Source organism: Protobothrops mucrosquamatus, unplaced genomic scaffold (genome assembly GCF_001527695.2).
Source record: "Protobothrops mucrosquamatus isolate PMUCROS unplaced genomic scaffold, P.Mucros_1.0 scaffold110, whole genome shotgun sequence".
Lineage (NCBI taxonomy): Eukaryota > Metazoa > Chordata > Lepidosauria > Squamata > Viperidae > Protobothrops > Protobothrops mucrosquamatus.
The window spans coordinates 437,541-455,089 of NW_015386482.1; the positions used below are offsets into that span (position 1 = coordinate 437,541).

At 35.3% G+C, this 17,549-nt stretch overlaps 1 protein-coding gene across 1 annotated transcript in view; it reads right to left on the reverse strand.

Annotated features, from left to right (window-relative positions):
* The window catches only part of SORCS3 (sortilin related VPS10 domain containing receptor 3), a 476,983-nt gene that overhangs the window by 314,947 nt on the left and 144,487 nt on the right, over nt 1-17,549 (reverse strand). The gene's annotated exons all lie outside the window — the stretch shown is intronic.

Below are 17,549 nucleotides of genomic sequence, written 5' to 3' on the forward strand. Positions count from 1 at the left end.
GAACCATCTCCTTCCCCCCCCCCACTGCTGCCGGTTCGCAAAGCCAGAAAGGTTGGGGACCTGTGGTCTAAACTATCCTGCCAGTTTCTCTCATTTGGAGTATAAATATTAATGTATTTGTTACCACAATGCATTTGTTACCAACCCACACTGATATCAAAATGACCAAACATTCATCATGGTTTTGCAATGGAACTTCCACCCTGTCACAGCAACTTCACCCAGGAGGATGCAAGCATTGAATATCCATTAAGATATCATTATAAATGTTTTATCTTTTGCTTCCATTGCTCCCTCTTCAAGATATCTATGTTTGCTACATTTTTTTTTCTAAAAAAAAATCTGCTCACAAAAGTCAGCCTTGCAATCATTGCTTTTAAGTGGATAGCCAATGGAGCACTCTTTTTCCCCAACTTAATGAGCCCTTTCATCTATACTTGGAGTATTCAGCTTTGGTATAATAGTCTACCAAATCTGCCTTGCAATTTCTCAGATTCCTTCCCTCTAAGGAAGGCTTCTGCCTCTCTTTGCTTTATTTTCAAAGTGCCAAAGAATTCATTCTGAATTTCTCTTTTTTCTGTTACTGCTACCGTGGGTATGGTTTTCTATTACTCATTTTTACAGCATTCTGAAACTTTCCAGGTTGTTAATGCTTCCCAATGGTATGTAATATGTTCCCTTTGGATTTTCCTGATATATAAGAAAAAATGGAGACTACAGGCTGTTGGATATGAAAAATCAGATATTTGTTTTCTTAACCATCTTGAGTTAAATACAATATTAAATTAATATTTTCATTAAAATCCATTTTCCTTCGAAAGAACTAAAAAATAACTTTTCTTTCACCGAACTGAAAGAGTACAGGAGAATTATAGTGCATGGCATTCATTCAGAACCTGATCAGTTTGTGAGACTAACAGCTAGCTCTTGCCAGGCAGAATAAAGTCAGAGATTCATTGGGAACTTCCTCTATATTTCACAAATTAAATTTGCCTAATTTCTAATCTCTGTTTTAGAGCGACTATGAGAAGTATTCTGCATATGTGTGTGTTTAAAGATATATCTCAGGCAAACTTTCTAACAGATTTTAATGCACCAATGCTCTATTTTGTCTTAAGTATGGCAGCTGTTGAAAAAATCAGCACAGAATAAGTCACAGCCATGTCATATAATATATAGGTGAATGAATGACTTTGTAATTGACAATCACAGATTCTTACAAAAACTATCAAGCGAGTAGTAGATGACTCACTCAGCTAGTTGAAACCTACACCTGTTTTTGCTGATTAGCACTTCACCATTCATCAATAGCTGTTATTACAATCCATTTAATAGCACTATAATTGCTTAATTTAAGAATCCTGAAGCTAAACTGGATGTAAGATGAATGAATGAATGGTCATACTATTGAATAATACATGAAAGTCACCCTCGGGTTAAGAACAAGTTCTGTTCCCTAACTCTATCTTTAACCCAAATTTGTGTTAAAGTCAGAACCTGTACTTACAAACAGACTGGCCTATTACTGAAAAAGATGCATGGAATTGTCCTTCCTCAAGGCGACAAAGCATTAAAGCCATACAAAGCTTTCAGGAACTGCTGAAAATTCCTGTAAATTAAAAATGCCCAGCTTCAGCAGTTCCTGAAAGCATTGTGCAGCTTCTGTGCTTCATCAATGCAAGGAATAACAAAGTCATCAGTCATTTTTACTAATGGGTAGCCTGTCTATAACTAGGGCTTGTCTTTAAGTCAGACATTCTTAAACTAGGGGCTGCCAAACTAGGGGCTAAAGTCCAGTTTACCTGCTGGGCTTAATTCCATTGTAAACAAATCCTTTGTTTCCAGTTAGTTACTATGCACTGTGGCAGGATTATCCTCTAACTGAAGAAAAATGGTAGAGCTGTGCTTATTTGATTTGTTTGACAAGTCCAGGAGGAATAAAGGAACAGGAGAATCCACCAACCAGATGCTATGATAAATGTGATTTAGATAGACCATTGGGCCATCACAAAGATCAAAGGAAAAGAAGGGGCTGAAGTGCAGAACCAAAATGTTTTAAGTCAGTTTCATGTTTAGCTGATTTATATAGATCAGGGGTAGGCAACCTTGGCTCTTTTATGACTCGTGGACTTCAACTCCCAGAATTCCTCAGCCAGGCACGCTGGCTCAGGAATTCTGGGAGTTGAAATCCACAAGTCATAAAAGGGCCAAGTTTGAAGACCCCTGCTCTAGCAGTTTAAGATTGCAATTTGAAAAAGCCCAAAGCCAAGTTTTCATTGTTGCAATTTACATGTCAAGAAAAGTCTCGGTTGATTTTAATGGGGATTTTTCTCTTGAAATGCAACAATTTGAAATACAACATTTTTATTGGGCTTGGAATAGGGACGAAAAAAATAGACCCCTTTTCTATTCCTCATACAGTAGACCATTGGCTTTTCCGGCTTTCCTTTTGGGTGCTAATTACAAAATAAAATATAAAATTGAAGTATATTCATATAACACAACTAACTTCGGCCTATCTTTCTATAGATTAAGGCATTTTCCAACAGTTAACCAGCACATGTACTCTGCTGAATATGCCTAATTTCTTCTTTTCAAATATCAGAACATGACTCTCAAGAAATTTCACCATCACACAGTTGAAGGTAATGACAACATTTCCAGCTCTGACTTAAAGTAACTGACTCAGGAGATAGAATATGAAATAAAAAAGAGCCAATATCCATGGAGGTGAAGCCGCAGTATCCAAATTAGAGAGAAACTAAGCAAAAAGGGCTTTTTTGGCAATAAATCAAAATACTCAAATGGAACAGAGGAGTAATGCAGAAACACTAAGGTACAAATCCTTTTACAAAAAATTATTCCATTTGTTAAGCATTTGTTTCTGTTGCCATCTTGCCTTGTCTTTGATATCTGTTTCTGCTTCTGCCAGTTGCTTTCTGATTTATATGCCTGGCTCAATTTATGAAAGCTCCTAGGTAGACCTCTGACCATTTATACACCATTGTATGCTGATTCCACTACCTAATTGCAACATCTGGCAGAGACATTTATCCTTAGGCAAGTCAGAGATATAGGCAGAGTTCTGCCCCAGTGGAATTTATTTAGATCATTTTCTTACTGCCTATCAGGTTGATATCATTGGCAGTCTAGCATTAATTTTCTCTCCAAAAATTTGTTCCCATGAGAAGTGTTACAAGAGACAAATGTAGCTGGTTATCCAAACTGTAGCGTATGTAATCAAAACCTAACAAGGCTAATGGGAACTTTGTTTTTAATAGAGATATATTTCAACCAGAGATACAATTTCTAGAAATGGGAAGGCAGAGAAATTTGAAAATTATAAATAGAAAATCTATAGATTGTAACGGACCTGGCTTTCCTCCATGTGGATATTGAGTGTAATGGTAGAAATGTGAACTTGGACTTCTTTTATCCAACCCAATCTAGACAATGCACTATATTCTCACATGCTGAGACATATGAATTAGTATACTAGCCTTTTAAAAATGCCACCATCACCACCCTACCTGCAGTACTCTTTTAGAACATTTTGGAAAACCTTTTCAAGTTAACACATACATTATTTGTCTCATATCCTCCCTCCCTCCCTCCCTCCCTCCCTCTCTCTCTCTCTCTCTCTCTCTCTCTCTCTCTCTCTCTCTCTCTCTCTCTCTCTCTCTCTCTCTCTCTCTCTCATTTCCTATTCTGTCTTTCAAGAAGCAGACTTCAGAGAATGTGAAATCGTTCTTACTAAAAATTTGAATTCATTTATTTCCAAGAACCAGGGATGCAGGTTAGGAACCCCAGTTTTTGAGGTCCATTTTTCACATAATCAATGATACACCTTGAAACTGTCTCTCAACATCTAAAGTTGACAAATGGCAGGCCCCATTCAATTTATGACATTAATTGTTCAAGGTAAAATTATGTAAATTGTTGACTTACAACAATTCATTTAGTCACCATTCAAAGTTACAACTGCACTGCAAAAAGACTTGTGACCAGTTTGTGATCATCTGCATCAAAACATTTAAAATCATCTAAAGTAAGCAGAATACAGAAGATACTGAGGAAGGCTTTTTCTCCCCCTGTTCTTTGCCAGTCTCAGCTCATTCCAAGCTTTAGCTTTTCCAACATCCTATGTAGGGTTCCAGCCTAGGCTGTCTGTATTATTCTTATTTTTCAGCTGCCAATTATATACGCTTTGATAATATGTGTTTTTTCAATATGCACAGCTTTTAATTTGTATCTTGCCAAAATAGATCCAATTTTGAAATAACAGACTTTTCATATTGACAAACTACATAATTTATTTCTTTAGGAAAAAGAATCCATACCAAATTTCTGATATTATCGTCCTATTTTCTCTATCTTATTTTGTGACTGATTATACATAAAGAAAATTAGGACAGAGAAGGAAAAAAATTCTCTCTCCCTGCTTTCTCCCCCCCCCCCCATCCTGCTATGTTTTCCGCATCTTCTAGGGATTTTTGAATCAAAAGTTATTACTATAGCAAATGAGTTCATCTCTTGTGGTAGTATTTGTTATTTATTATAGTTTTAATAAAAATAACTACAAAGAAATAAAAATTTCCCAAAGCTTTGGGGATGATATTTTAGCAAACGGAATGACTGGAAGATATGGCCCAACGTAAGTTAGTGAATCAATAAAAATAAATTATCTTGACTTTTTTCCTCCCTGTTGCATACTATAATGCATAATAGAGGATTCTTAAATCATATTTCTGCCAAATAGTGGAGATAATATCTGTATGCATGTGTGTGTCTGCGGGTGTGTATGCAAACACACACAGAAACATATCGACAGAGAGAGACTTACATAGAAATAAAGTTCAATCTACCTTTTTTAAGGCAAGAGAGATCTCTTTCCAAGTGGGAATGCTTTTTATTTGCAGCAGACCTATCTAGCAATGCTGGCAAAAAAATACTATGGGGAACACTTGGAGCTTGGCAGAGGGAGTGTTTAAATAACATTATAGGTCTTTTTCAGAATCTAATGTCTGTATTTTTGGTTACTTACAAGCTGTTTCCTTTCTTGCTCTGTTTATTCATAATGCCTAGGGATTTTACCCCAATGTGTCCCTTCTGTTGCTGTGAGGATTGATTAATATTCCTTGTGCTCCATCAAATATAACCTGACATAACTGAAGACTGATTTTTTTAAAATATTACCAAGTTTTTGTATTGAGCCTCTTCCATAGGAAGATGTAAGATATTTATGATGTATTCTTGTCTCTCACAAGAATAGCATCTGTTCTTTTGTCAGTACTGGAAAAGTTGTGTGTTGAGTAATCAACCAAAAAGCTAATGAAGCCAGTTTAAGAATACCTGAAGCTATTTTGCAGTGTTGTTGGTTTGTTTTTGTTTTAACTTCAGGCAGCTATTCTCATTTTAAAAGGTGGGGAAGTAAAACAAACATGCTGTTTTCCTTTCTCAGCAACCTGTAGGAAGGCAGCAAGAAGAAACTACCTGGCTGTAATGAATTCTCTCCTGATACAAATGTTTTTAGATGATAGTCTTTTTTCCTATTTCAAAAGGTTCAATATACAAAAGCACTGCTGAAGCTTATGTCAAAACAAGCTTTCAAACTCTAAGGCAGGTTAGCATTTTTATGAGACTGCAGGTCCCATCCATGTTTCCATGACTGATGCCTGAAATTATCACCTTCTTGTAAAATGTCTTCCAAAATCTCAGGAAATAGCACATAGAGGAATCATAATGTTACAAAAATCTTGCAAAATTCATTTATTTATATCTGATATGTATACTATTAATTGAGGGAGAGACTGCAGATATTATTTTAGAAGTGATGTGTACTTGCTGGGAGTCGGGCAACAAGTAAAATAATAAGACTGAAGGATAAAAGGACTACCTATCTGGGGGAAGAGAATATGTAAAACATTTTGACAATTTAAGATTGGCAAGAACTTTTAGGGAGAATTTTATGAACAAAAAAATTCCTTCTTTGAAAAATGTTAGGGGTGCAAAAGATCTGCACAGTTACCAAATTTGTTCATTTCTAAACCATCTGGATCTGATATGGATCTGAGGATCTTTGGAACTTTTCTTCTACAAAATGAGATATCCTCAACTTTGTATTTTTCAAGAACAAAGTGGAAATCACAACAAACACTCTGAATTGTGACCACCAAATACATGGAAGTATGTGTGAGAGAGAAAAAAAGGTGCTGGAGTCCATCAAAAAGGAGTCACCCTAGCAAGGATGTCTAATAGACATGTCTACTGATATTCATCTGTCCCCACTGCAAATATTCTCATGTCATTGCATACTTCGTTGAAGAAATATTTCAAGAGTTGCTTAAAACAAGGGTTGTCTTTCATTTCATTATGAAATGAAACAGGAGAGAAATGTTGAGTGGTACAAGCCACCTTTCCTTGTGAAGGTAATGCATGAGATGAGTTGCTGTAGCCATCCAACTTTAATTAAAGCTATTCACAGAAACCATTGCTCCCAGGTCAAGATAGAAGCTCCAGTCTACATTCTTGTCGATCATGGAAAATAGTATTTCAAGCACAAGTCTTGGTTGTGGTGTTTTTGGAGACTAGATTTCTCCACTGATCAAAAAAAAAAAAGACTTGTTCACTGTCTACTCTACCAAAAAGAATCCACACTAAGAACAGGAAGAGAAAGGAAAAAGGGGGAAGAAAACAATAGCAGAAAAGGGAGAGAAAGAAGCATTCCAACTTGCCTCAGTAGATTTGCCAAACATCAAAAAGAATATGTTACACTAATAGTTTCTTGGTGACTTTATACTGCTATGCTAGCCTCTTATATTAAATTATAAAAGCATGTTATAAACTCTCAGGTGAAGTTAAATATAAAAGCTCATAATCTAGGAAAACCTATAAAAGTAAATTATTATGGGAGGTGTGGGGGTATTTTTAAAATAAACCTATAAAATAAATCAACAGATCAAAATACCACCCTACCAATGCAAACAAATAAAAAAGGGTTAGATTTTTAATGATACTGTATGCTGCAACCGGCAGCTAGTCTTTTAAGATTCATTAATTCTCTTTGATTCATACAAGCAAAAATAAAAATGCTCTTGATAAGAGACTGCTAATATATCCAATCTCATTTTCTCTCTTCTTATAAATTTTATCTGCCACAAATTCTTTCTATATCACCTGAAGGACCAAAGGGTGCTTATTTCTTGTTTCATGATTTCCTTAATAGTGCCATTTGCAATTTTAAAAAGATGAAGCTTTGCAAGATGTGAGCATTAGGAGAAAAAAAATAGTAATCCTTGAAAAAAAACTAGCACTTCTGATGTAAATGGAGGCACACTCATCTTAGGAAAGAAACTGAAGTACCAAATCCCATTGTAATTATCATAAGAATTTCTGTCTTGAATTTTGATTAAAAGAAGAATCAGATATCATAAATTATCCTTGAGAAGAATAGTGTACATTCAAAGTGACAATAAACTTATTATTCTATTCTATTCTATTCTATTCTATTCTATTCTATTCTATTCTGTTCTATTCTATTCTAGGATGCATTATTTAAGACAGCATGTAACTGCAGATAATTGCATCCCCAGGTTATGCAAGAAATACTCAGATGCAGTAAGTTAAGTTGAACAATGGAAATGCCTGGAATGTACCTCTGGTCTAAAACTGGAATCAAGTCTTATTGTCCTGATATGTTCAGTGTAATTAGCGAGGCTACAGAGTTTATTGCAGATTGTCAGGTCATATTACATTTGCATGCCATGAAATCTAATGAGGGATCCTTGATGTTCTCTGAGCTTGATTGTTTTCTTGCAGACATTTCATTGTATAAGTATTCCATGTCTTACAATCATAATTGAGCCCAAAATTTATGTTGCTAAGCAAGACCCTTGTTAAGTGAATTTTGCCCCGTTTTAACAACTTTTCTTGTTGTTAAATGAATTGTAGCAGTTGTTAAGTTAATAAACTGGTTATTAAATGAATCTGGCTTGCCCATTAACTTTGCTTGTCAGAAGATCACAAAAGGTGATCACATAACACCAGGACACTGCAACCGTCATAAATATGAACCAGTTGCCAAGCATCTGAATTTTGATCACCTGACCACGGGGATGCTACAACAGTTGTAAGTGTGAAAAACATTCATAAGTCACTTTTTTCAGTGCAATTGTAACTTTGAACAGTCACTAAATGAACTGTTGTGAGGACTACCTGTACTGATGATGTTACCTAGCTTGGGTAATTAAACGTCTGCAAGAAAACAACCAAGCTCAGAGAGCACCAAGGACCCTTCATTTCCACTCTGAGCTACATATATTCTCCTTTATTAAACTTAATATTGACCTTGTTTCACTTAGTATTTTTGATCTTTGCATCTTGGTTTCATATAGTTTGTTAAGTGATTACTCACCATATTGCCAAACAAATAAAAAAAAATCATTGCTATAATTTTGTATCTTTCTAACAGAAATCTAAACTGTGGACAGTTACCCTGCCTTCCCCTGACAATTGCCAGGAAATTCTGCTTATAAATCAATAAAATGACTTATATGACTTTGACAAAGTCCTTGAGAGTTCCAGAAATTTTCAACAGAGTGAAATGTAGAGAATTTTTAACACATATGAACCAAACATTAAATTTATGAACTAAACATTAATGATCTTTCAAATGTATCTAATACCTACAAAAGTATGTTTATGGGCTTCTTGATGATGATGTCTCCAAGCCATATATAAACTATGCCTCTTTCATTCTTTCAGATGGACTAGTATACCAGTATAGGTATTTAATACCAATATAGGTGTTTAGATCTGCATAATGCACAAACTAGACTAAAATAGTAATTCCATCATTTGTGTTTCAGCAATTGTCTTAGCATATTGTATGAAACAAGCTCTCACTTTAAGCTCTGTTTTTGTTGAGCATAACATGACATGTAAGAATTGTGTTAATCCTAACATATCAGAGTTAATATGCTGATAAGCCAGCCATAAAAATAATAGCCATTTTCTCATACCTAATATTAAACTGCACAACCCTGCATATGGGTAGAGACATTTGTCTCCAAAAGTCAAAATGATAAGTTCACACCCAGTGTAAGATAAATGATTTTCTTGACATTATAGGATGACATAATTTCTGCCTTAGGTACTAATAACATTTTTGTTATTCATAGAAAATGTTTATGCAATAACTCCCAATTTTGTTCTCACTGTTCAATTGAATACAGCTTTCTTGTTCCTCTAATAAGCACATTTTGTCAGTTCCTCAGATGATAAGAAAGGCATACAAAGAGAAGTACACAGACTCCTGGCAGCTGTACAGGAATTAGGAACCTCTGCCAGAATCAACTAAGTCACTTTACAAAGTACCTGTCTTTTTAATCTGCCATGAGCCAAAGAGGAGGGGAGGGATAAGATTGTCAATAGCTACTTTGAATTTAACCTTACAGGAGGTATGTAGAAGGATTTCTCTTTGCAAAGAAAAAATATGCTATTTCCTAATAATAAAAAAATGGGAATATCTAGAAGCTGTTAAGAGAAAATTACAGATCTTTATGCTGTTTTTGTTCCAATCATTTTCTTTTTATTATTTTTAAGTTAAGCTAGTAAGTTAAGTAAGGTTTTCTCCATTTAAAACCTTTTTTACCTATTAATATTGTCAAGGACAATTTTTTTCCTGCTCTTGTAAGTGCTTTGTTATTTTTAAAACAGAAGAATGAGAGAAAGAAGAATCAAACTAACAGTAATGCAACATTATGCTGAATATTTCAATGCTGAACAAGGTGAAAGAGACAGATTTCTCTATTCCTGTTCCACAGATGTTTACTTAAACCCACAAGCAAAGAAGATAAAAGAAAAAAGCATGATGGCTCACCATGAATCTGTGAAAATAGGCTTAAAGTCTTTCAGGCTAATGTAAGATATAGAGTCTTACAAGGACTATAATAGACAGCAGACGAATTTGAATTGTAAGGAGTCTTCCAGCACTGCAACAGATTGCTAGGGTAAAAAGCATTTTGGCACAGAGATACATTTGGATAACCTTGAGGTCTTTTCTCTATGACAAAGGATAACATGTTTGGGGACTAAAATATTCAGTTAACTCTGAGTAAATTCTGGGGGCTACACTTCAAAAAGAAGGAAGCCAAGAAAAGAAGTGGGTGGGGCCAGTGCAATAACTAATTCATTTCAGTTATATCTAAATTAAATTAAACATAGTTAATATTACTCTTGTATATTTAGTAATTTTATCTCTTGTCCTATATAAAATGACAATTCAGCAGCAATAGGAACTCTGGGAATCCCATTCAAATGCTTTTAGGGGATGAAAACTGGAACCTGAGTTTGTGCAATTCTGTCGCTATTGTAGAGAGTCTAGCATAGTGCTTCTTTCTTAATACACATCATATTTCTTCTCCTTCTGCTCCATTGAATGGATGAGCATGCTAAACCATGACAAAAGAATTACTCATCCTCACAGTAAAATTATTAAAAACTGTGAGCTTTTTATGGAACACTATGAGGTGTTAAAAGAATATTGGGTCATAAAAAATACTAATGGTTGGTTGCTTCCACACAAGCAGATTTATTATGCTGAAAGAATGTAAATTCATTATTTGCTACCCTGTCACTGATTCTACGCATTTCACAAAAAAAGGACAGCAAGTTCTACCTGCCTATTTCCCTTGTATTACATATTTCTTAAATGCCCAGGCAATTCATTTGTCAAAATCTATTATCAGTTGAGTTATGGGTAATTTTCTAAATTAAACATCTCCATTAGATTAAAATTTTAGGTTGATTTGGGAATTTTTGGCAAGAGAAGAGTGGAATAATATATGAATAAAGTCTAGAGAAAATGAGAGAGAGGATAACAAAGATAACAAAGCTGATGGACAGAATCTGAGAAAGGAGTCAGTTAACCACAGAGTTGGAAGGCACCTTGGAGGTCTTCTAAACTAACCCCCTGTTCAAGCAGGAGACCTATACCATTTTAGACCCAATGGTTGTCCAGTCTCTTTTTGAAAATCTCCAGTGATGGAACATCCACAACTTCTGAAGGCAAGCTATTCCATTTGTTGATTGCTTTCACTGTTAGGAAATTTCTCCTTAGTTCTAGGTTGCTTCTCTCCTTGGTAGTTTCCATCCATTGTTGTCTTGCCTTTGGTGCTTTGGAAAATAGTTTGACCCCCTCCTCTTTGTAGGAACCCCTCAAATATTGGAATACTTAAGTCTTTCAGTTGAACCAGTTGACAATGAAGTTGGAGAAAAGTTATTAGGTCAACTTTACATGGCGTACAGAAGTACAAAATAATAGGAGATACAATATATTAATACAAGTTTCCTCTGTCAGGTTCACTCCTATGGTGATGAGTTTTTGAGCTAATAGGCCATTGTCTATTGCTTGTGAGAGGCAAAGTAGTGGAGCAGGCCACTTTCATCTCTGAAGATGCCCACTATAATTGCTAGAAAAATGCTGGAAAGCCAAATTGTTAGACAATGGCCTATTAGCCTGGAGGTTCTTCATCATTGGATAGGAAAAACTATTTATTTGTGTCTCTATGATATATATATATAGTATTCTATTAAAGTCATTCTAGTGTTGATAGCCTAATGCTCCAGTTTGAACTAGGCTTGATTGAAGCCTAGTATATTCAGGTTGTGGGCTAGAAATTCTGTAAGGATTTCAATCTTCCATGAGGATCAAGTAGATGGACAGAACCTCAGTGCCTGAGAGGGAAGTGTCAAATCTGTAATGGGATTGTTTTAACCAATGTATGTGTATGCAAACACATGCTTGATGTAATTCTGAGGACCACAATGATGGAGCATATGTTTACATACAAAAGTTCCTAAATTTGTCTCCAGATTAAAACTGAATGATAGTCAGATTTTTAAGACAACCAAAAATGATGTTCTCCATATTCTGCAACCATACTGGATTTCTTGAGAAAGGTTGCATCTTGCCACATGGAAAAAGACCAGGGTCTGGTTTTCCAGTTTAACTTATTTCTTGAAGATGGCTTCCAAAATATTTTAAGTTCAGAAGGAAGACACTGCAATATAGACTTAAGTATGAGAATCAAAGACATGGACCATAGAAGTTCTCAAATAGCAATGTCACTTACAAAATGAGGATTGGCCTTCCCATAAAATATAGTAAGTCAGCTCTTGGTTGAGAGATCCAGTTTGGTGTAATTGTTAAGGTACTAGCTAGAAACTGGGAAAAAGTGAGTTCTAGTCCCACCTTAGGCATAAAACCAGTTGGGTGATCTTGGGTCAGTCACTCTTAGTCTTAGGAAGAAGAAGGCAGTAGCAAACTATTTCTCAATATTTGCTACAAAATAGCTGCAGGGCTAACCCAGGCAGTTACCAGGAATCAATATTTACTGAAAGACACCCACATACAAACACTTTGATGATCTGGGAGGGATACTGAATTATGGATAAACCTGGTCTACCATGCTATTGACCTGATGCTGACTCATTTCATTGCACTTGAAGGACACACCTTTCCAGGACAGTTCTGTGCTCCAGCCTGTCTTTTTATATGTACTGCTCTAAGAGTTCTTCAGAGTGATACATTAAGACTTGGCTTTAGCAGCTGTCTGCACAAGCAGCCACTGTGGAGAACTTAAAATGTGTCCCTGTGAAAACCTGGCACAAAATGAACGCTGTAGAACAGCTGTTTGAGTGTCCAGGCAGAGATGAATAGCAACCTTGCAGGGTTACAGAAGAACAAACAGAAGTAAATGGTGAAGGAAGCAACAAACTTTTTACTGTCTTAAATGACAAACCTTCCTGTCTTAGTCAGCAGAACCTTATAGGCTACCCTGTAAGGCACTCACTGATAGGTGAAATGACTCTGACCAAACCAATACTTTTCTTGTTTTCCATCCTTTGTTAAATTCCATGTCAACTTTTGAGTTTTCTCTTAACTGAATCTGTAGCCTGACACTAAAACAATGCTATTAAGAAATCTCTATGCTGAGCAATCATAAGGACAATATCATCAGGAGATAATTTCAATTTCTGTTCTTATGCAGTTGATTTGACTGCAAATTTTCTGCTGTTTTGGCTTATTTGAGTTGCCAGCAGTTCTAAGAATATTTCTATAGAGAGAGGCTTACACTGCCATAGTCTGAAGGACAGAGATATTCTGCATTTATGTGGCTACATTTTTCTCTGTGATAAAGCAACTGATCTAGTTATCTCACATCTGTGAGCCTTTGCTACCAGCTGACTACAGAGTTAAATGTCTAGACTCTAGAGAGTCCAGATTTATTTCAGTGCCTGTCATGAAGCCTCAGCTGATTCCATCAAAACATAGAACTTTAGAAGCAATAAGACCAACATATCCACGTGACAAATTCTTAAATGGAATAAAGCAAAAGTAGCTCTTTGAGGAAAATCAGTGCAAAATTTTATAACCCTTTAAAATGACTTCATTTGAATTAAACTGGTTAAAGTAGTAATAAAGTCAAATTAATCTTTAAAAATTGGTTTATCAGTTATGTTTTCTTTTTCAGCGGAAAAAGGATCAAAATTATATCTGGATCCCAATATTTCCAATATTTTTCTTTTGATATTGTATTTCAACAATGTTATTGTTAGTTGACTTGAGCCTCATCTGCTGACAAACTGTCAGGCTCAAAATCCAAGAATAAGAAAAAAAAATGTAATTTAAAGGTTTGATTGCAGAACATGCTCTTCCCTTTTCCAAGAAATTTCACTCAAAGGCCACTTAAGTCTTCAACACAAGGAGGCCACTTAGTAATTTGCCAATGAGGCAATTAATCCATAATATATTCTGTACTTAGTACGCAATATGTGTTACTGTTTTTACTCAGTAAAAACTCAGACTGCTAAGTTTATAACAAATTAAACTGGCCAAGCTAATTTTTCAATTTCTGCAGAAATGTACATAATCTGTTTTCAAAATTTGAGACACGTAGAATAAAATGCTGTAGAATGGATGGAAGTGGAGGCTTGCCTGATTCATATTAATGCTTGAACAACTCTCTTGTTATTCTCAGAACAGGTAATGGTCAGCTTAGGAACAATGGTGATATATAGCCATAAATCATCAAACACATCCAAGAAAATGATTACATGACCACTTTTGAGGATGACTGCAAAAACCAAATGTTCAAATCAAATTATCAGATAACATGGCATATGCTGCAGCTGAGTGCTCTTAATTAAATAAGGGATCCAAAGGCATATAATAAACGTATAATGTTATTGGCTGTGAGCTACAGAACAATTTAGAATACATGAATTGCTGTGTTAAGCAACTATAGTCTGTATTAACACTCAGGAATGATAGGATCTGGCAAAGAGCTAACCAATTGTCGAGCACAGCTTTTTACCATTACAACAATAACCAATTCAATAATAAAAAATGAACATCTTAATCAAAATATCCATTTCAAAAAGGAAAGTTAACTGATCATGGCATAATTAAGTCTATCTTTTAACAACTCCAAATCAAGGTATTCTTACCATTTGAGAATATTGATTCTCATACAAAGTCAGTGGGAAAATGTAGTAGATATGTTTTTTTCCTACTTGGGGAAGTCCATATGTATTATATTAGAATTTCTCATGCTAGATATGCCATTTGGTATTATGGGATTTGTAATGCAACACAGTTGGATATTGTTGGGCTGGGAAGTCTGTCATAGAGTGGAAAATATAAAATAGCATGCACATATTTAGATTTTAATTAACAAAGATAGCAGTTGGCAGCAATCGTGTACTATCAATTTTCCTTTAGATGTCTACATTTGAGAACATAGGAGGAAGCTAACCTAATGCTTACCAAGCCTATCACAAGACTGGGGAAGAAATAACTAAATAGAAATATTTCTTGCAATTATATGTAAGCTGGGATGCAGTTATATCTTGATATTCAAACTATTCCAAATTTTGTGCTAATTAGCAGTCAAAAACTAGATACAAAAATGCATGTATTGGGAAAACTGTCACACAAAAAAGTATACACCATGAATAGCCTATATCAGGGGTAGGCAACCTTGGCTCTTTTATGACTTGTGGACTTCAACTTCCAGAATTCCTGAGCCAACATGGCTGGCTCAGGAATTCTGGGAGTTGAAGTCCACGAGTCATAAAAGAGCCAAGGTTGCCTACCCCTGGCCTATACAAACAAGTTCAAGAAGACTTCTAAAAGCATCTGTATCTACTTTTAAAAAATAACAACACAACTTGATACAGAAGCAGGACAGAATGATATGAATATGAACATGAAATGGAACATGATCAATCTAAATGGTCCTAGAAACCAATCAAGTATATGATAGCTCACTATAAACAGACCAAATCAATAGCCTTACCTTGCTAATCCCAAACAACAGTTTTCAGAGAATATAATGCCACCCATCCTGAGTGTAGCCTTAATGACTACTGGATATGAATGTGTAAATCCTTTTCCTTCCAAGTCATCTAAATAATGATGTGGCATTGCCATTTTCTGTGTTGAAACTGTAAAAGATTGGGTTGATTCACTTATTACATTAACTATGGTTAGTATAAATACAGTTTACTGACTATCACACAAGTGGCTAGCTTTCAACAAAAATCAAGTATAATGTGTGAATTCAGTAACTCTAACTTTGACAATGGAATGAGTCTTTGGGGTATCTTTTTCTGCTGCCAAAAACATTTAAACAGAACATCTAGTACAAATTTATGTTTGTTCTGTCTATCCCCCTCACACACATACACTTCTCTCTGACCAATGTATCCAAAATGATTAACAAGATATATGGCATTATACAGGACTTATCTGTTAGGTTGTAATAAATGATAATAATAATAATAATAATAATAATAATAATAATAATAATAATAATAATAATAATAATAATAATAATAATAATAGTAGTAGTAGTAGTAGTAAAGTTGGAAGGGACCTTGAAGGTCATCTTCATAAATGGTCTTCATAAATGGTCTAGATGAGAGAATCAAAGGGGAACTATCAAATTTTCAGACCATATCAAGCTGGGGGGGGGGGATAGCACAACACTTTAGAAGACAGACTCAAGATTCAGAAGGATCTTGACAGATTACAACACTGGGCCTTATCCACAAAATGCAATTCAGTGGTGAAAAAAGTAAGGTACTATACATAGGCAAGAAAAACCAAATGCATGCATACAGAATAAATGGTATCCAGTATCCATCTATAGAATAGATGGTACCCTATCAGAGGGATCTAGGTGTCCTAATAGACCACCACTTAAGAATGAGCCAGCAGATTCTGCAGCTGCCAAAAAAATGAATTCAGTCCAAGGTTGCATCAATAGAGGGATAGATTGAAGAAGTGATAGTACTGCTTTATACTGCATTGATGAAACCATACTTGGAATAATGTGTCCAGTTCTGGTCACCATGATACAAAAAAAAATGTTGAGACCTTAGAAAGAGTGCAGAGAAGAGCAACATGAATGATAAGAAGTCTGGAAGTTAAACCATATGATGAATGATTGAGGGAACTAGGTATGTCTAGTCTAATGAAGAAAAAGTCTAGGGGTTATATAATAGCAATCTTCTGGTACTTGAGATGTTGTCACAGAGAAGAAAGGGTCGACCTATTCTCCAAAGCACTTGAGGGAAGGAAAAGAAGTAATGGTGGAAGTTCATTAAAGAGAACCAACCTAGAACTAAGCAGAAATTTTCTGACAGTGAAAGCAATTAACCAGAAGTTGTGGGTGCTCCATCATTGGAAGTTTTCAAGGGATTGAACAGCCATTTGTCTGAAATGATATCAGATCTCTTTCTTGAGCAGGAGACTTCCAAGGTCCCTTCCATGCCTATTATCCTATGTTCTATGTTCTAAATATTCATAAGAAAATAGTGTTTGGGAATATCCTTGTCCATTGATTTGATTGCTGGGATACATTTATACGTTTATTCATCTGGTTTTTTTTCTGATACATTAGATATTAAAAATAGTCAAAAACATTTCTATTGGGAGAACTGGTTTCTTTTTGGTGGACAAATCAACCACCTGAAATAAAGAACAACAGTTTTTGGCAAAAGCCAGAAAAAAATTCAGAATTATCAACCATACCATGTCAGAAGCAAAATACTGCAGGGAGAGAAAAGAAATGGCCAGATAATTAAATTATAGAACATTGAAAATGTCAAAGAATGGCAGCAGATGGACATCATTCATGGATTATGTGAGGTATTAGCATGCTGATATACATTCAGTTGCAAAGATGGCAACAGAAACTGCAAATACACCAAAATGAATCCAAGGCTGGGACCAAATGTCTAACAAAAACAGGCAAACTGGCAGAAAAAGAATCTGATTCTCTCTATGTGGTCCCGAAGCAGTAAACTGTTGGCCTTTCTATTTTTGTGAATTCCTCATTCTTCCAATGATATCCTAGAGTTAATGAGCTTTAACTGCAAAAGGAAATCATGCATTGCCAAATACCTCAAGCTGAGCCATCATCCCATTATCTGATAAACACTAAGGAGACTATTTTCTCCCACTAGTAGAAATATTCAGA